The sequence below is a fragment of the Bubalus kerabau genome, chromosome 1 (genome assembly GCF_029407905.1).
Source record: "Bubalus kerabau isolate K-KA32 ecotype Philippines breed swamp buffalo chromosome 1, PCC_UOA_SB_1v2, whole genome shotgun sequence".
In the NCBI taxonomy this organism is placed as follows: domain Eukaryota; kingdom Metazoa; phylum Chordata; class Mammalia; order Artiodactyla; family Bovidae; genus Bubalus; species Bubalus kerabau.
Window position 1 is genome coordinate 24,018,815 of NC_073624.1, and position 20,323 is coordinate 24,039,137.

Consider the following 20,323-nt stretch of genomic DNA (forward strand, 5'->3'; position numbering starts at 1 on the left):
TTCAGGATGTTGGGGCACATGTACACCTGTGGCTGATTCATGTCAATGTATGGAATAACCACCACAATATTGTAAAGAAATTATCCTGTAATTAAAATAAATAAATACATTTTCTAAAATGAAATTTTAAATTAATAAATATATATATTATGTTAGGGTCACCAGTGCTATAAAAAAGTTAGTTTGGTGGGGAGAGGGGAAGCCAGGGTATTATAGTGTACAGAGCGGATATGGAAGAAGGGAGTGGGGCATCAAATATATGGTGCAAGGGTACCAAATGCAAAAGTCCTGAGACAAGACCAGGTTTGACTTGAGAAAATGGAGCAAAGAGATGGGGAAAGAGGACAGTGGTAGGGTTTACTGTAGTTGGAGTATAACAGGGGCGAGCCACAGAGGGACACTGTAAGGACTTCAGCTTTTCCTCTGAGTGAGGTGAAAGGCACCACAGGTTAATGAAGAGAAAAATGACACAACCCAGAAACCGGAGAATGGAAAATCTGCAGTGGAGAAAAGCTACACATGTGGTGTTGCAAGGAAGCAGGCGGGGTTGGGGGTAAGTGGAGAGTGGATTGAGGAGGCTGAGCACACAGAGGTGAGGGCTCACAGGGCCCTGTGGACTTAGAGATGGGGAGGATAGAGGTGGGAGGATGCCTGGGAGATCCAGGGTTAAAGGGGTGAGAGGTGGCACCAGGCCAAGATGCTTTGAGGCAGGATGGGGCCAGAGTAGCTGGGAGATACCAGGGTCTGCGGGCAGAGGGCAGAACAGACTGTCCTGTGGAGCTGGGTTCTGGGCAAAGGCTGTGGTAGATCATGGAAGCCACCAGGAGAAGTTCCCATGTGGCTCAGGACCTCTGGGGGGATGTGAGAGGTGGGGACACCTCCCAAAAGTGCAGCATGGTGCTCTGGGTTCCAGGAGGTCAAGAGACTGTCTGGCCAACATCTCTCTTGTGGTAAATGTGGGGAGGTGGGAAGTAGAAATAAAGGAAACCTGGAAAGCTGTCCAGCCCAGGAAAGTCCTCACCCTGGGATGACTGATGAGGAGGGAGGAAGAGCTTTGGGGAGAGAGATGCTGAGCCAGGAAGGGAAAAGGGAAGTGAAAGGCTGCAACCTGGGATACTTCCTCCTCCCGGCTTCACCCTCCCGATGACCTAGACCCGCCGAGGACTCACAGGGAGGAGGCCACAGATTGTGAAGGCAAAAAGCCAGCGTGGATCTGATCAAGAACCAAGCCTCCAGAACTTCATATGCAATTCGGCTGCTCCTTTGGCAAAAGGTCCCCTGTGCAGCTGTTCCACCCAGAGAGCCTCTGCCAGGTAAACTGCACGATGCCTCCCCACTGCCAGCCTGATGGCTACAGAATGTTGCTCCCGCTCCCAGCATTCCTAGCTCCAGGCAGGCTCTCTGGCCAGAGTTACAGTGGGCAGCAGGCGAGGGAGGGAGCCCAGGCTCAAGCAGGGAGCACTGGCCTGCTCTTCCTGGTTGAGGCGAGCCCCAAAACGCTCTCTGATCTGAGCCCTCTGCCAGTTCTGGAAGCGTTGGGCTTGTCACAACTCCAAAAAAGAGCAGGAGGCTACTTAGCTATAGATGAATAATAATTGGGCCTTTGTCTAACAGCGACTGTGCTGATGAATAATTAAACTTTTTATTACAATTGAGAAGCACTCTGCCCACATGGATGGTCCCGTGGGCTGTGCCAGGGGAAACGCAGGTGATGAAAGAGAACCTTCCAGGTTCTGGAGTCCCAGTCGTCATTGTTTAAGATGGTTGGGGTCTTCAGAAAAGTTATGCGTTAAGCAGACCCAAACCCTCTCTTCCTTTACACTTCTTTTCAGGATCTAATAAGATAAATCAGTTCGAGCAGAACATGGGCATGCAAAGGGCTGAAGTAGCTAGAAGTGAAAACCAGGAGGCAAGAGATAAATAGGCCATTAGCCATTAGCCAGACAAATATCCTTGAGTCATAGCCGATGATAAGGATGGTGATGATGATAAGAGGGCACAGCTGGCGTATAATGGGAGGCAAACTGACCTCAGGAGTCAGAACACCTAAGTTCAATAGCTTGCCTACTTCTCACCTGTGGCCTTGGGCAAACTCAACTCTGCAGACCTCCCTTTTCGAACCTATAAAATGGGGAAAATACTACTCGGTCCTTGTGATACCCTGAGGGCTTAACAAAGTAGTGTTAATGAGAGTATTTGGTGATTCTAAAGACAGCGAATGCAAGTAATTATAGCTTACAAATCAGAATTAAAGGCAACTGAGTCCAATCAGCTTGAGTTGTGATAGGCTGAGCAAATCAGGATTCAGAAATAGTGGAAAAGAAAATCTGTAGTATTTGGATTAGATATGAAATTACTGCAAAAATTCTATAGGGTTCAACTTAAATGCATTGAAAAAGGTAAATAAATCCCTCTAGTTGTTAAACAGCATTTCATCTTTCTCTAGTTTGTCAAGAGGATAGAATACTTAAAGAGGGACCAATAGATGTTAATTATTTTTATGGAACAGTGCCTACAGAATTCATATATCCACCAATATATTCACACAGTGGGAAGTAACCACGGGCAGGAGGAACTGTTTTTGTTAAATGTATAAAAACTGAACACTGACCATAGCTCATCTCCTTTAATGCTCATAACACAGAATGAAACTAAGGCTCAGAGGAGCTCAGGTAACAAGATCAAGGTCCCAAGGTTACCAATGCATAGACCCACAATTAGAAGTTTATTTCTCTCTTAAAAGCCATCAAAACATTCACTACACTATTCTTCATGATTCAGGTGGAGAGGCACCATTTACCATCACATGGTCTCTTTCCCTTATAATCTCCTGGGAGAGATGACAGTGCAACAGATGAATTCAGCAAGTATTTATTAAGTTCCTTTATTCAAAGTGCTGGGGAACCACTGATAAAGGAAAGAGATGAAACCCTGTTCTTGGGAGCAGCTATGAGGTGAGGACCAAGTGCGTGGTCTAGAGCCAGTGCTGAAGATCCTGAAAGCCCCTCATGACCCTTGGTGGTGAACCCTTACATTCTTACCATTAGTGTCCATGGATGCAGCTACCCCACCCCTACCCCCAGGATCCTCCACCAGACTGGAGCATCCAGAAGCTGGCTGACAGCAGGCAGACCAGCATGGAAATGCACAGAGCAGGGATCTGAAGTCCTGTTCTGGCTTCACCATTAGTTGATCTGTGAACTTCTGTCCACCTCTCATCCACTGAACCAGTTTCCTTGTTTGTAAATGTGAGTATTGTTGACTAGAGAGGGGCCGGTAAGACATAGTCCAAAAGGACTTGAACAATAATACTAAAAGTTCACTTGTATTCACTGGCAACCCACTCCAGTATTCTTGCCTGGGAAATCCCATGGACAGAGGAGCCTGGTGGGCTACAGTCTACAGGGCTGCAAGAGCCAAACATGACTTAGTGACTAAACCACCACCACCCATTATCCCTTTATGTTTCTGTTAATCAAACTCGGGATAGTTGGTTCTTAGCCATCTGTGGGGCTCCATCAAATACAAACTTTGAATATTCCAAACTGCTCCTATGTAGCAGGAGGAGTGTCTACCCCATAAGGAGTGGGTGCAGAAAGTGAAGGACCAGAAAAATGAGGCATCTTTTCAGGCCAGATCCTTCCTTCTGCCTCTTCTTGGGCCCAGATCTATGTAACATATGCTGGAAGTCTGGGTATCTGCAATTAACAAAGGGTCAAATGGGAAGAGAAGGAATTTCTAAAACTTTTGATAGAAATGCTGAGGTATAGACAATGGAATACTACTCAGCCATAAAAAGAATGAAATGATGCATTGGCAGCAACATGAATGCAAACAGATATGATTACATTAAGGGAAGTAAGTCAGAAAAAGACAAATACCATGTGATATCACTTATACATGGAATCTAAAATATGACACAAGTGTTTCTGTTTTGTAGATAGGTTCAGACTCATGGACATAGACATCAGACTTGTCGTTGCCAAGGGGAAGGAGGTTGAGGGAGGGATGGAGTAGGAAGTTGGGGTTAGCAGATGTAAGCTGGGTTCAGACTCATGGACATAGACATCAGACTTGTCGTTGCCAAGGGGAAGGAGGTTGAGGGAGGGATGGAGTAGGAAGTTGGGGTTAGCAGATGTAAGCTATTAGACATAGAATGGATACACAAGGTCCCACTGTATAGCATAGGGAACTATATTCAATATCCTATGGTAAACCATATGGAAAATAAAAATAATATAAAGAATAAAAAGAATAGCTAGTGGGAAGCTGCTATATAACACAGGAAGCTCAGTCTGGTGCTCTGTGATGACCTAGGGGGGTGGGATGGGGGAGGGGGGAAGGAGGCTCAAGAGGGAGGGGATATATGTAGACTTATGGCTCATTCACATTTTTGTATGGCAGAAACCAACACAACACTGTAACGCAATTATCCTCCAATTAAAAATAACTTATTAAAAAGTGCAAAAGGAAAAAAAACATAAAAAATATAAAGAAAGAATATATATATATGTAATTGAGTCATTTTACAGCAGAAATCAACACAACATTATAAATCAACTATTTTCCACTTAAAAAAAAAGATGTGCTGAAGTATTTAGCTACACTGGAACTTCCTTGATGTCAGGACCTGCCCTCCTATGACTGTGCCCTAACCACTGAGCTCCATGGCTTGGAAATGCTGCCTCATCTCACAGAACAACAGACCAGCTGCCCTCCCACCATCCAAATGGGCCTGGACATCTGGCCCATGTCGCTCCGAAGGGCCCCATCCTGAGCAACCCTCAAGTAAAATACTCCAATCTGCCATGTGGCCTTGGGCCAAGGCTGCATGCTCAACGGTTGGCCGCCAGCCGATGAGCTCCCCTCGATACAGGTCATGAAGAGTTGGCTGGTAGCTCAGTCCTTCTAACAACGAAATCAGATGTGACAGACAAGCAGTCAAATTTATTTGTGCAGCTCTCAACTCCTGTACTTAATCAGAAAGAAACAGAAACCAACCCTAAAAGGTGAACTTGGGGTTTTATGTAAACATGGCCTGCGCTGTTCTTGCTCTTTCCTTCTAAGCTGCCTCAAGTTATCTGAACAGAGAACTAGGCAATCTGCCCACAGGTCTCCAGGGATGAACCCGGATGAATGTCTGCTACCATTTTACTGAATTTGAAGTCTTCTCCTGAAATTCAAAAACATTTGCAGTTGGCTCATCCCATGCCTGGTCTTCCCTGGTGGCTCAGTGGTAAAGAAATGACTTGCAATGCAGGAGACACAGCTTCAATCCCCGGGTCAGGAAGATCCCCTGGAGTAGGAAATGGCAACCCACTGCAGTATTCTTGCCTGGGAAATCCCATGGACAGAGGAGCCTGGAGGGCTACAGTCCATGGGGTCACAAAAGAGTCTGGCACAACTTAAGGACTGAACAACATCTCATGCACATTGTCCCTAGAGCATCACAGTGGGAGACTGTGATACTCGTGTCCTCAGCCCCCATCCTGGTGCCAGTGGGAAGAAGGGAAAGGAGACGGGGCAGTGAGAACAGGGGAGAGGGTCCCTGCCATTCAGAGAATCTGTCCATCCCTGGAGCTAGACCTGCTCACACAACCTCCTCCAAACAGCAAACCTGAAACCACCTAGCACGTCATCACAAGAAGCCTCCTGGTGACCACTGCGTGAAGCAACGCCATGACTTCATAGGCATCCAATTATTTAAAACAAACTTCCTTATATTGACATGAAACCAGCTTCTCTAGTACTTTCTTTCATTGGTCCATTAGATATACCATATTTATATCAGACCTTCAGAAAATATAAGTGGTTAAAAGAAGAGGAACAGGGGCCTCGATGTTCCCTTGCAGATCCTCCTCCTAATCCATCCCCACAGAGGCATTGTAACTTCTTTCTTGAATTGTTTTGAAAAGTCAGGTCCTCAGATTCACATCTTGATCAGTTATAAAAGACTTTCCATTCAGGGCACTGTTTTTCCGGGCCCCTCATCTGTCTCCCTGGAAATCATGTAACCCTCCAATCACTGCAATGTCCAGCCCATGGACACTAGAGAATTCGAGGCAAAGCCCAACATTAGTGACTGTGAATATCAGAAACACAGTTGTGGCTGTTTCTTGATGCTTAATAGGGGCAAAATAAAACCCACAATGATAAACTTTCCATTTCCCAGTGGTGAGATCACGTGGTTCAATCCAGCAATGGCTTCTAGCTTTAACTTCTCTCCAAAATTATTTCTGCAAACATGTCAAGTCAGTTCAGTTCAACCACTCAGTCATCTCTGACTCTTTGCAACCCCACGGACTATAGCACACCAGGCTTCCCTGTCCATCACCAACTCCCAGAGCTTGCTCAAACTCATGTCCATCGAGTCAGTGATGCCATCCAACCATCTCATCCTCTGTCGTCTCCTCCTCCTCCTGCCTTCAATCTTTCCCAGCATCTGCAATCATGTCAAATGCTGCTCTAAATGATAGGGGTATACTCTATGGACCATCATCAGAAAAAAAAATCACCCCCTCTTCTCACAGTCATCTCCATCTGCCAGTATACTCCCTCACAGTGCGAAGGGAGATGGTAGAGAGCCAAATAGTGACTAGTTAATAATCCTGGGGACTTCCCTGGTGGTCCAGTAGTTAAGACTTTGCCTTCCAAAGCAAGGGGTACAGGTTCAAACCCTGGGTGGGAAGCTAAGATCCCATATGCCTCGTGGCCAAAAAACCAAAACATGAAACAGAAGCAACATTGTAATAAAAACTGTAAAAAAAAAAAAAAAAAAAAGGTCCACACACAAAAAAAGGAAAACCCTTTCACTCCACACATTTGCATGGAACAAACCTTTTGTTTTCAGAGCATTAAGTGGCTGAGAAAAAATATCTTATAAAATCATAACCCATACCCACATATTCTGGAAGCTCTGTGGTATCTTTCAAGTGGGAAAGGATTCCTTTATTGTTGATGTAGATGATATTTTTGGCTCATTTTATGTTATCCAATATTTCAATGTGGAGAGCAAAGTACAGACTGTAAGAAATCAAATATTATCTGTGTATCCAACACCTAGCTTTCATATTATTAGCAAGTTACCATATGTTGTTCGGGCTTTTCCTCTTCTTTTTGTAAAAGAAGAAAGCATCTAGGTACATGTAATGCTCTGTGAATGTTCTTCCCTGATCCTATGCACTTCCTTCCACTCCAGTAGGTAATCATTGGCCTGAGGTGAATGGTATCAGTCCCATAAAGACCTTTACAAAATACTTACTAAATATATTCATATATGGGAATGATGGGGGGCTTCCCTGGTGATCCAGTGGTTGGGAATCTGCCTTGCAATGGAGGGGACACTGGTTCGATTCCTGGTTCGGAAGATCCCATATGCTGAGGAGCAACTAAACCCTTGTGTGACGACTACTGAAGCCTGTGCAACCTAGAGCCCATGCTCCCCCACAAGTGAAGTCACTTCAGTGAGAAGCCCGTCCACTGCAACTAAAGAGTAGCCCCTGCTCACCAACCACAACTAAAGAAAGCTTCTGAAGCAACAGTCAGTGTAGCCAAAAATAAAAATAATAAATTTTAGAAAGAAATGATGGGATTCGGAGTGGATATTTTACATTTTTAGTAAAATTATATCATTCTGTATGTACTATTCTGTACTTGCTTTTTTCACTGCACATTATGCTTTTGAAATATATCCATAATGGTCCATGCAACTCTAAACCACATATCCCAACTGCTATTATTTCTATCTTTAAAAAGAAAATTTTCATTGACTTTGCCAGCCACTTGCTTCCCTGTCCTTTGCTCTCTTTACCCTTTTGGCAATAAAATTCCTTGAAAGTGTTGTCTACTCTCACTGACTCTAAGTTTTCTCTCGAACCCTTTCACTCCATTGCAGTCAGGCCTTTGACTCCCCTAGCAAGAAACCCTGGTGTTGACAGCTAAAAATCCTTCTCTCAAGAGTGGCTGCCCTGCTTCATGAGTGGCCAACAAGAAGCCTCTCATCTCAGCATCTGCTGGTAGCCCCACAGTTTAGAGGGACTCTCTTGGCTTCTCTGTCTGGAACTCTCGGACCTGGGGCCACACACCTCTGCAGGCTGGCTCACCTCAAGAGATCATCATTGCAGTTGGGCTGCCTCTGCTGCTGTGTGATTGTCCTAATAACACTGCACAAGTGAAGATGCCCAGTCTAGAAGTCCATCGTGATATCTTCCAAGGACTTGCAGAAACATTATGTTGAGTTTTCCCTTCCTTTGCGGACACTGTCTCCTGAGAGATGGACAAAGAGCCTCTCTCCAGGACTTCCTACCCTCAGTGGCCCTTGGCTTCCACTCAGCTGGCCAGCAAAGCCCCTAGCATCTAGAAGGCTAGAGGCCCACAGATGGGCCAAGAAGATTTTCCAGCCCATTTCTTCCATTCCTGAAAACATACTTCGTTGCAGTTTGCACTAAGGGTCTAGGAATGTGGGCTTAGATCCCCATCAGGGAGAGGACTTGGAGCTTGAGAAGGAGCAAGAATGAACCATTTTCAGAGAATCTTAACTGTGAAAGGACACCTTTCTCATCCATGCAGATGCTACCCGGACCTTATCTGTGCACCTCACTCATGGAGAAAGATAGAGTCATACACCAAGAAAGGCTTCCCTGGTGGCTCAGATGGTAAAGAATCTGCCTGCAATGCAGGAGACCCGGGTTCGATGCATGGATCAGGAAGATCCCCTGGAGAAGGGAATGGCAAACCCACTCCAGAATTCTTGCCTGGAGAATTCCATGGACAGAGGAGCCTGGCTGGATACAGTCCATGTGTTCTCAAAGAGTCGGACATGACTGAGTGACTAACACTGTATACCAGGAAGCCTAACTGTACTGATAAATTGCCTAGATGCACTAGCCAGATTCATGGTGCTGACAAGGCAGTTTCTTTCTTTTTCTTTTGTTCTGTTCAATTGCTTTGCATCTCAATTTATACTGAGATATGGGTAAATACGCCTGAGTTCCAAGAGTCCCAGTGTCCTGCTCAGGAAATGTTGTAGAAAAACAAAACAGACACTGTAAATATTCTCTCCAAAGCCCAGCACTGAGAAACAAATTACCTGTGCAGAGAAAACTGCAAATAGATGCTGCTTATCCTGTCAATATGTTTCCTAGACTGATTTTTGTTTTGCATTGTGCTTTTCATAAAATGCATCCTAAAAAGATTTTCACAATGAAGCATGTAAATGTCGTAAGGACTGCAGAGAGAGGAAAATAACAAGAGGTAGGGACAAAGAGAAAAATCTGAACCAAAGATTTTGGAAAGAAGGGTTATTGGGGACAAATAGAACATTTAAAAGTGGGTCCTATTTAATTAAATAATCAGAGGAGTAACTCAAGACAAGTAAACTGGCTTTCTTCTCCTTTCTGGACATTTCTTGTCTTGAGTTATTTCTCCCCTGGGTAAGACAGCCAGGGTTTGAGTCTTGGCTCCCTCACATTTATCTGTGACCTTGGGTGATTTATTTTACCTCTGTAAGATTCAGCCTCATTATCTATAAAATAAAAGATAATTACAGGGACGTCTCTAGTGATCCAGTGGTTAAGCCTTTGCCTTCCAATACAGAGGGTACAGGTTCCATCCCTGGATGGGGTGCTAAGATCTCACATGCCTTGCAGCCAAAAACCAAAACATAAAACAGAAGCAGTATTCTAACAAATTCAATAAAGACTTAAAAAAAAAAAAGGTAATTATAGCACCTATCTTTATAGTTAGTTATGAGCATTATACTGAATGAAGCACACCGCCTGGCACATCAAATGAATTCAGTTCATATCACTGGTAATAGTATTAATAGTCCCTTCATAAATTTCTCAGTACTCATTTCCTCCCATTTTAAACCTCCCTTGACCCCTCATCCACTCTGTCTACCTTCAGCCTCCCACCTCATCACTGCTTTCATTCCCATCTCTCTGAGCCAGGCTGACAAACTCCTTCACAATCTTTCCCAATCTCCCTTTCCAGCCACAGATACTTCCCTCACTCCGTAAACATCCTCCGTGCTGACCACACACTTCTTCCCAGACCTTGGTGATGACAGCCCTGTAGTGGTGCTCTGTCCTTACCTCCTTTGTGCTCTTTCCCTGGAATGCCCCTCTCCTCCTGCCGTCTGACCCAAGATGATCAGTCCTTTCTTCAAGGCTCCAGAACCCACCTCTGATACTGCACTTGTCTCTCTGTATTGCCAAGTTTTGTCTCTGAAATATACTTCTCACCCAAATTGTGAGCAGTAGATCACTATATATTGGGTTGGCCAAAAATTTCCTTCACATTTGTCCATAACATCTTATGGAAAAACCCAAACAAACTTTTTGCCCAACCCAATAGATCAAGATTGATAGACAGACAGACAGATGAGAGAGACAGATTGCTGTGTTAGTTGCTCAGTCACATCCAACTCTTTGCAACCCCATGGACTACAGCCTGCCAGGCTCCTCTGTCCACAGAATTTTCTCAGCAAGAATACTGCAGTGGGCTACCATTCCCTTCTCCAGGGGATCTTCTCACGCAGGGATCTAAGTGAGATCTCCTGCATTGCAGTCAGACTCTTTACCATCTAAGCCACCAGGGAAGCCCTAGAGACAGATTGACAGATGAAAAATAGATGATAAAGACAGATCAATAGAGAGATAGGAAGGTAGGCAGACAGATAACTACATTTATTAATCAAAGTATCTCCAATCAGTAAATACTTAGACATGCTAATAGGATGACTGGGTGAGCAGGCTATTTCTTCTGAGCCATTCCAGTCTTTCTAGGCCACTTGGAAGAACTTCCAGGGACACACAATCAATGCTGTCTTCTCTTGTTACTTACAAAACCATAGTATATAAGACCCTCAGATCATTCAAGCAAATGTTCCAGATTGGAAACACCAAGCCTGCATTTGATTCTCAAGTCAGGGTGAGTCTCTTCTGAAGAGGAAAAAGAGATGAGGAGTGAGATGCCACCAAGGGCCCAATTGCCCCCTGTGAGATCCTCTGGTGACTTAAAAAAGTATCCTGGAAAGAACTACATGGTACATGCCTCACCCACTCCGGACCATGACAAGATCAAGCTCTCAGCAGTCAGCGTGGCTCCATCCTAGGAGGGGCAACATGAGAGCAGAGATTTCCTGGGAGACCCTGGAGATTCTTTATCATCTCAATGCAGCTGTTGGGAACCCAGAAAGGATCCACAGCTGAAGCCACTGTCCCAGATCAACATGTCACATAGTCACTTAAACTAGAAACCTGATGGCCATCTGGATGCAATCTATTCATACTTTGTGAGGTTGTAAATATACAGTGAGTAGGAGTCCAGTAAAATCTTATCATAGTGTTGATGCCCGGATGCATGAAGAGTGCCCGTGATGGACGTTCCCTGATCTAGAGAAAGACACACTATCTACACAGTCCAGGGTCCCGGGTGAAAGGATGCCATTGGCTAGAAAAATGAGAGAGAGGAGAGATGCATTTTCCAAAGGAGAGAGAGGTGCATTTCCCAGTATATTTTTTGCCTTTTTTTTTTTTTTTGGTTGTTGACTTTGTTCTATCTTACTATAATTCAGTTCTATTGGTAGCAGAGTAGGACTTACACATGAAGGGAACAGTTTCCCTGACTTTTAGTAAAAGATAGGTTAAAACAATGGTCTCAGAGCTTCCCTGATAGCTCAGTGGTGAAGAATCTGACCGCCAGTGCAGAAGACATGGGTCCCCTCCCTGGTCCTAAAAGATCCCACAGGCTGCAGAAAACTAAGCCCGGACACCACAACTACTGAGCCTGTGCTCTAGAGCCTGGAAACCGCAGCTATCGAAGCCCACAAGCCTAGAGCCCATGCTTGAGAAGCCACCGCAATGAGAAGTCTGCACACCGCAACTAGAGAAAAGCCCACGTGGCAATGAAGACCCAGCACAGCCACAAATAAAATAACTAGTTAAATTATTGAAAGGAAAAAGAAAAAACAATGGTCCCTATGGCAGCCTCAGAAATAATGGATTAGCACGTGAAAAACCAGGAAAGGTAAGTGACCCTCCCAAGGTCACCTAGTTAGTGGCAGAGTGGGGACCAGAGTCCAGGTGTCCTGGCCACTCGCCACCAGCCCTCCTTCCTCTGACAAAATCCCTTCAAGGTCAGAGTCGGGAACCCAGGAATGGTGTCATGGGGTGGAGATGGGGCAGGTGGGGGATGGAGGCAGCAGAAAAGGCAGGGAAGGCGCCCGGAGAGCCAGTTCCAGCATGAACTCCAACAGTCTGGGCTCCAACATTCCAGCTCTGCTTCTTAGCGGCCGTGAGTGAGACGTTAGGCCCATTTATTTCATTTCCTGTGCCTCTATTTCCTTATCTGGAAAGTGGACGGATGATAATCTGGGTCACTCTAAGGTCTGGGGGACTCATTAAAGCTTTGAGAAGTGGGCCTGACAAACAGTGAGGATGGTGTTAAGTGTTATTATTCTGAAAGTGGTTTTACTCCTAGCCTTCTTCCAGTGGGGGAGAGACTGGCTTCCACCTGTTCCTTTCATCGTGGCCATGAATTTGCTCTGGCATCAGCACCCCCAGAGTGGAATCCTCTATTAACTTTCCCAGGCCCGTGACCCATCTCCGCTTGGGAAACTTCAGTGGCTGCTTGCTTACTTCTTCTTCTTTTTAATATTTATTTATTTGGCCATGTCAGGTCTTAGTTGGTGGCACACAGGGTTTTTGTTGTGGCTCACAGACTCTCAAGTTGTGGCTCAAGGGCTTAGCTGCCCTGCGGCATCAGTTGCCCCTACTTCCCCAACCAGGGATCAAACCCACGTCCACTGTGTTGCAAGGCAGATTCTTAACCACTGGACACCAGGGAAGTACCCCTACTACTTCTTTGGAGGTTCCCTTCCACTGCTGGGAAACAGCACCTATTAGAAAGATTCCTCTGTCATTGGAGTAACAGAGATCTGCCTGTCTCTAACTTCTCCAGGATGGTCTTCTTTCTTTTCTTTTCTTTTCTTTTCTTTAGCTTGTGGGATCTTAATTCCCTGACTACGGATTGAGCCAGGGCCCACAGCAGCAAAAAAGCAGAGCTGCCACTTTGATGACAAAGGTCAGTATAGTCAAAGCTATGGTTTTACCAGTAGTCATGTACAGATGTGAGGGACCGTAAAGAAAGCTGAGCACTGACAAACTGATGCTTTTGAACTGTGGTGCTGGTGAAGACTCTTGAGAGTCCTTTGGACAGCAAGGAGATTAAACTAGTCAATCGTAAAGGAAATCAACCCTGAATATTCATTGGAAGGACTGATGCTGAAGCTCCCGTACTTTGGCCGCCTGATGCAAGAGCTGACTCATTGGAAAAGACCCTAATGCTGGGAAAGACTGGAGGCAGGAGGAGAAGGGGACAACAGAGGATAAGAGAGCTGGATAGCATCACCGACTCAGTGGACATGGGTTTGAGAAAATCTGGGAGATAGTGAAGGGCAGGGAAGCCTGTCGAGCTGCAGTCCATGGGGTCACCAAGAGTCCAGCACGACTTTGCAACTGAACAACATCACAGCAGCAAAAGCTCTGAGTCCTAACCACTGGACCTCCAGAGAACTCCCCTCCCCGTTGGTCTATAGTCCTGCCTTGCTTCTCGTACTAAGGTAAACATTCTCCCCAGACACTTGGTGATGGGTTGGAAACATAAATTCAGACAGTAAATGTGGCATGTTTTCCTAATGAACCAAATTGAAACAAAGACTTAGTAGGAAGAGTAAGGGGGAGTTGGAATTTAAACTTGACCTTGAATGTCTTAATATTTTAAAAGATTTTCTAATTTAAAATGCTTTCCAAACAAGCATATTTTCATGGATAACTATAAAGTTCAAATCATTTCTTTATCAGAGATAACACAAAATTTTGCTTCCAACAGCTCTGCCCCGGGCCCCCAGGAGTATCTATTCACTTGCCTTTGACATTGGGAATTTCTAGATGGAAAAGCCTGAAACAGGCTGCTCTGCTGTGCAGCACTACAAAGAATGAGTCTAATTCCTCTCCCATGGGACCACTGGGTGAAGTTTTCATAAAATCTTACAGCTGGAAGGAGACTCAGAAGTTGTTTAAATGTATCTTTCTTCTGCAGCATGCCTGACAGATGGTCACCCAGCCTCTCCTGGAGCAGGCTCAGAGCAGAGACCACATGGTAAACGCTGCCATCCCACTGCCGGCCAGCTCGAAATGTTAGGATGTTCTTTTCTTAAGCCGAGCAACATGCCTGAAGGCCTGGGAATGAGGCAGACCTGAGCTGGGCTTCAGGATGAGTCACTTAACCTCACTGGGCCTCAGTTTCCTCAGCTGTAAAATGGGGTGAATGGTGTTGGTTACCTCACAGGGACACAGAATTGAAAATGCATTTAAATCAGTCTACATTCTGCTTGACACGTTGAAGGACTCAGTAAATGTGCACCATCACCACCAGCACCATCTCCCTAAGAGCTTCCACCAGCCAACATTCCAGAGCCCGCCTTGACAGCTTTGCTCCAAAACCATGTTTTAGACATTTGGTAACAGTTCATACACCTCAACTGTGCCTAAAAAGGCACTTGCCCTCAGTTAAATATACCTCCACCTTCCTCAACAAAGCAACATTCAGATGTTTCAGTTAATGTCTCTTTATCAGAAAGCCACTTGAATGAAACTAGAACACTTTCTAACACCATACACAAAAATAAACTCAAAATGGATTAAAGATCTCAACGTAAGACCAGAAACTATAAAACTCCTAGAGAAGAACATAGGCAAAACACTCTCCGACATACATCACAGCAGGATCCTCTATGACCCATCTCCCAGAATATTGGAAATAAAAGCAAAACTAAACAAATGGGACCTAATTAAAATTAAAAGCTTCTGCACAACAAAGGAAACTATAAGCAAGGTGAAAAGACAGCCTTCAGAATGGGAGAAAATAATAGCAAATGAAGCAACTAACAAAGAATTAATCTCAAAAATATACAAGCAACTCATGCAGCTCAATTCCAGAAAAATAAATGACCCAATCAAAAAATGGTCCAAAGAACTAAATAGACATTTCTCCAAAGAAGACATACAGATGGCTAACAAACACATGAAAAGATGCTCAACATCACTCATTATCAGAGAAATGCAAATCAAAACCACTATGAGGTACCATTTCACACCAGTCAGAATGGCTGCGGTCCAAAAGTCTACAAGCAATAAATGCTGGAGAGGGTGTGGAGAAAAGGGAACCCTCTTACACTGTTGGTAGGAATGCAAACTAGTACAGCCACTATGGAGAACAGTGTGGAGATTCCTTTAAAAACTGGAAATAGAACTGCTATATGACCCAGCAATCCCGCTGCTGGGCATACACACCGAGGAAACCAGAATTGAAAGAGACACATGTACCCCAATGTTCATCGCAGCACTGTTTATAATAGCCAGGACATGGAAGCAACCTAGATGTCCATCAGCAGACGAATGGATAAGAAAGCTGTGGTACATATACACAATGGAGTATTACTCAGCCATTAAAAAGAATACATTTGAATCCGTTCTAATGAGGTGAATTAAACTGGAGCCTATTATACAGAGTGAAGTAAGCCAGAAAGAAAAACACCAATACAGTATACTAACGCATATATATGGAATTTAGAAAGATGGTAACAATAACCCTGTATGCGAGACAGCAAAAGAGACACAGAAGTATAGAACAGTCTTTTGGAGTCTGTGGGAGAGGGAGAGGGTGGGATGATTTGGGAGAATGGCATTGAAACACATAGAATATCATATAAGAAATGAATCGCCAGTTCAGGTTCGATGCAGGATACAGGATGCTTGGTGCTGGTGCACTGGGATGACCCAGAGGGAGGGTATGGGGAGGAAGGTGGGAGGGGGGTTCAGGATGGGGAGCACATGTACACCCATGGAGGATTCATGTTGATGTATGGCAAAACCAATATGATATTTAAAAAAAAAAAAAAAAGCCACTTGAAAGTGTATTAAAAGATCCATATGGATGAACTAGAGAAACGGTTGAAGGTGAAAAGTGCCATGGGTGGGGAAAAAAAGTGAAACAGCAGACAAAGTAAAAGAGATGGGAAAATCGAGGATGGGTGGGGATGGCAGAGATGAAATTTAAAAATATGTGGTCAGGCATACACTGTGCTGTGCTAAGCTGCTTCACTTCGTGTCCTTCTCTTTGCAACCCCATAGACTGTAGCCTGCCAGGCTCCTCTGTCCATGGGATTCTCCAGGCAGGAATACTGGAGTGGGTTGCCATGTGCTCTTCACAGATAGCTAGTGGGAAGCTTCTGTATAGCACAGAGAGCTCAGCTTGATGCTCTGTGATGACCTACAGGGGTGGAATAGAGGGGTAAGAGAGAGGGGATATATGTATACATATAGCTGATGCATGCTGTGGTACAGGAGAAACTAACACAACATCGTGAAAGCAATTATACCCCAATAAATAAATAAATATGTGGTCAGGTAGCTCCAGAGCTCAAGAGACTGAGCTTTCTCATATCTGATTGGAGGACAGGGCTTGGATCAGAGTTGAGAGGGACATCCTGCTCCTCCTGGGAGCTGCATCTGAGCACAACACTGACCTGATTTACCCACCCTGCTGCAGCTGATAGCAGGAAGGGATGCAGCAGAGTCCAGCTGGGGCAGCCTAAGCCTCCTTGCTGTCCTGTTTCCAGCGTGTGGCTGCACAACGCCAGCCTTGGAGGAAAGGAGCAGAGGAGCAGGAGGCGGGGCACAGGCCTTCATCTTTACACCACACCTTGGCCCCTAAAAATCAGCCTGATGGGTGTGTCAGGCTCTCAGTCATCCAGTTAACGTCTCCTCTGGAAGGGAGGTGTGACCTGGGTGCTATGGATGGGATTGTGTCCCCCTAACATTCACAGTGAAGCTCCTACTGCCAGTGTGACTGTACTTGGAGATGGAGGTGGGTAAATGAGGTCACTGGGGAAGCGGGGGAGGGTATCTGATTGAAATGTTGTCCTTATAAGAAGAGGAGAGACACAAGAGTTCTCTGCCCTGTCCCTGAGTGCCTCCCCCCTATACATTGCAAAGAAAAGGTCCCAACAAGAGGGCAGCCATCTGCAAGCTAGGAAGAGAGCTCCCCCTGGAACCCAATCAGATCATACCTTGATCAAGGACTTCTAGCCTCCAGAAGTATAAGAAAATTAATTTCTGTTGCTTACGCCTCTCAGTCTGCAATATTTTGTTACAGCAGCTGGAGCTGACAGATACACACAGCAGAGCAGGTCCCCAAGAGAGTGATATTGTCAGTGGGAGCTTTTTCCTTTATGGGTGGAGACAGAACACGGGGAGAGAAGAGGTCCCCACTGGAAGCAGAGTTAAAATAATTCAGTGTTGTGATTATAAAAGGTAAGAATGGAGAATAAAGCAAAATTTAAATAGAATGTTAGTATGTCCCTAGCTATGTGCTAGATATGTCAATTTATTCTTGGAAAAGGAGAAAGTGAAAGAAAGCCTTAAACAGGTGAAACATAAAGAAAGAAAACATTCAGTTAGAAGTTAAGTACTCTTAGAAGGAAAAAATGTAGAAGCAGTGATAGATTTTATTTTCTTTGGCTCCAAAATCACCGTCATCAGGGACTGCAGCCATAAAATTAAAAGACGCTCCTTGGAAGGAAAGCTATGACTAATCTAGACAGTGTATTAAAAAGTAGAGACATTCACTTTGCCAACAAAGGTCGATATAGTCAAAGCTATGGTGTTTCCCAGGTGGCATTAGTGGTAAAGAACCTGCTCACCAATGGAGGAGACTTAAGAGATGTGGGTTCAATCCCTGGCTTGGGAAGACCTCCTGGAGAAGGGCATGACAACCCACTCAGTATTCTTGCCTGGAGAATCCCATGGACAGAGAAGCCTGGAAGGCTACAGTCCATCGGGTCTCAGAGAGTCAGACACAGCTGAAGTGATTTAGCACATACATGGTATTTCCAGTAATCATGTATGGATGTGAGAGTTGGACCATAAAGAAGGCTGAGAGCTGAAGAACTGATGCTTTTGAACTGTGGTGTTGGAGAAAACTCTTGAGGGGACAGCATGGAGATCAAACTAGTCAATCCTAATGGAAATCAATCCTGAATATTCATATTCAGGACTGTTGCTGAAGCTGAAGCTCCAATACTTTGGCCACTGCTTATAAAGAATTGACTCACTGGAAAAGACCCTGATGCTGGGAAAGACTGAAGGCAAAAGGAGAAGGGGACAGCAGAGAATGAGATGGTTAGATAGCATCACCAACTCAACAGACATGAATCTGAGCAAACTCCAGGAGACAGTGGAGGACAGAGGAGTTTGGTGGGCTACAGTCTAAGGGGTCCAAAGAGTCGGACACACTTAATACTGAACAGCAACCCTCTTTAAACCCATACTCAGATGATGTAAATCCTAATGGAAAGGTTTTGAGAAATATTTACTGATTGCCTGATGTATTCTTGGTGCTGAGCTAAGTGCAGAAGATACAATTAAAGAGTGGGATATACATACTGCTTTCCAGAAATTTCAGTTTTAAAATGCAAGTCTATCCTTCCATCCTCCCTCCCTCTCTCTCTTTCTCCATAATTTATCAAACATTTATTGAGCCAGACCTTGGCTGTACAGCACAAAAGGTATATAAAGGTAAGTTATTGGTCATACTCTTGAGGTATTCAAAGTCTCAAAACAAAACCAAGTTCAAAATAAAATCAGCCTGTGGAAGGGCCATTAGCTTTACAAAGATGAAAAAACTTAAAGATGATTTCAAATTCCTCAGGTGAAATCAGAGAAGAAGAAGAAGAACATTCTGGGCAGAGGAGATGGCTTGAGCTCCAGGTCAGAGAGACCTGGACACACAGGGGTCTTCTGAGAAGCCAAGTCCAGTCCTAGGGGTTCTGGGTGGGAGGGGCTGACCCCTCAGTGGAGGTTTCCTCTCTGCCTTCAAAACCCTTCTGAGATGTGATTTTTGCCTGGAATGACTAACCTGATAAAACATCCAGAAATAGCTATTCTGATAAAAATAGCCAACCCCCCTCCCTTCAACAGCTTCTCCAAAGCTGCTTTGGTGCCTCCATCCTCCACAAACCCCCACCCCTTCCCAAGTTCATGACTGATAGCCTAGGCAGAGAGGAGCCAAAAGGGAAAACAGCTTAGTTTCTCTGCTCTGCTTTTCATTCCCTTTATGATTATAGTGTTTCCAGACCTTTAAGCCACCTATTCCTGCTGCATCCCTAACAACTACTCATAAAGTTACCTCTTTAAAATGTTGGGCACTTAAATATATTTTTAAACTGATATTCAAAGCAAGTCCAAGAAGTATTATTCGTCTTTTACAAATGGGAAGGCTGAAGCTCACAAGATTCAATTCACTTGCCTAAGGTTATAAAAGTAGCTGCTGTTGGAAATTTAAAACCAAGTCCATCTGACTATATAGCTGTGGTTATCAAAGTGTGGTCTCTGGGCCAGTTGCACCTCCTGGGAACTCCTCGCAGACCTACTGAATCAGAAATGGTATTGGAGGTGAGGCGTAGCAGTCTGTATTCCACCAAGCCCATGAGGTGATGTTAATAACACTAATGACTGAGAACCTTTGCTTAAAGTGTATACTCTTATCCCATTGTACATTCCTACATTCCTACTATCCAAATGCAAAAAATCACCATGGGGGAGTCATCTAGAGAAATACATCATTTTCACTTCTCCACCGTGATGCTTCCAAGGAATTAAAGGTAACACTTCACTCTAGGGGCTTCCCAGGTGGCTCAGTGGTAAAGAATCTGCCTGAAGATGCAGGAGACACATGTTCTATCCCTGGGTCTGGAAGGTCGCCTGGAGGAGGAAAAGGCAACCCACTCCAGTATCTTTGCCTGGAAAATTCCATGGACAGAGGAACCTGGCAGGCTACAGTCCATGGGGTCACAAAGCAGTGGACACAACTTGGTGACTCAGCTTGCACACTGCACTCTGAACTCAAACACCATTCTCAGTTGGCTATCCCAGATTACTTACCAGAACAATCCGTCAACTGTTTAGGGTGGAAATCTGTGTTCCCATCCTGTAAGGAATTCCAGGACACTAGCATCTCAGCTTAGCTACTGAATCTAACCTGGTGTCAAGTTTCCTTTATTGGCACAACCCAACCCTCTGGAGACTAGCAGCTCATTCTGGGCACCACCCCAGAGGTGCTGCTCCAACTGCCCCCAGTCAATATTTACTGATTGAGTACTCCTCTGGGTGAGGTCCCTCACTAGGCTAGCACTTGAGATGCATTATCTCAATTAATTCTTACAACAGCCTAAGATGCAGATACTATCAGCCCCGTTTTA

General features: G+C 44.7%; 1 long non-coding RNA gene across 4 annotated transcripts in view; it reads right to left on the reverse strand.

Moving 5' to 3' along the window:
• Positions 1–20,323, reverse strand: part of LOC129645091 (uncharacterized) — a 201,445-nt gene that overhangs the window by 75,271 nt on the left and 105,851 nt on the right. The gene's annotated exons all lie outside the window — the stretch shown is intronic.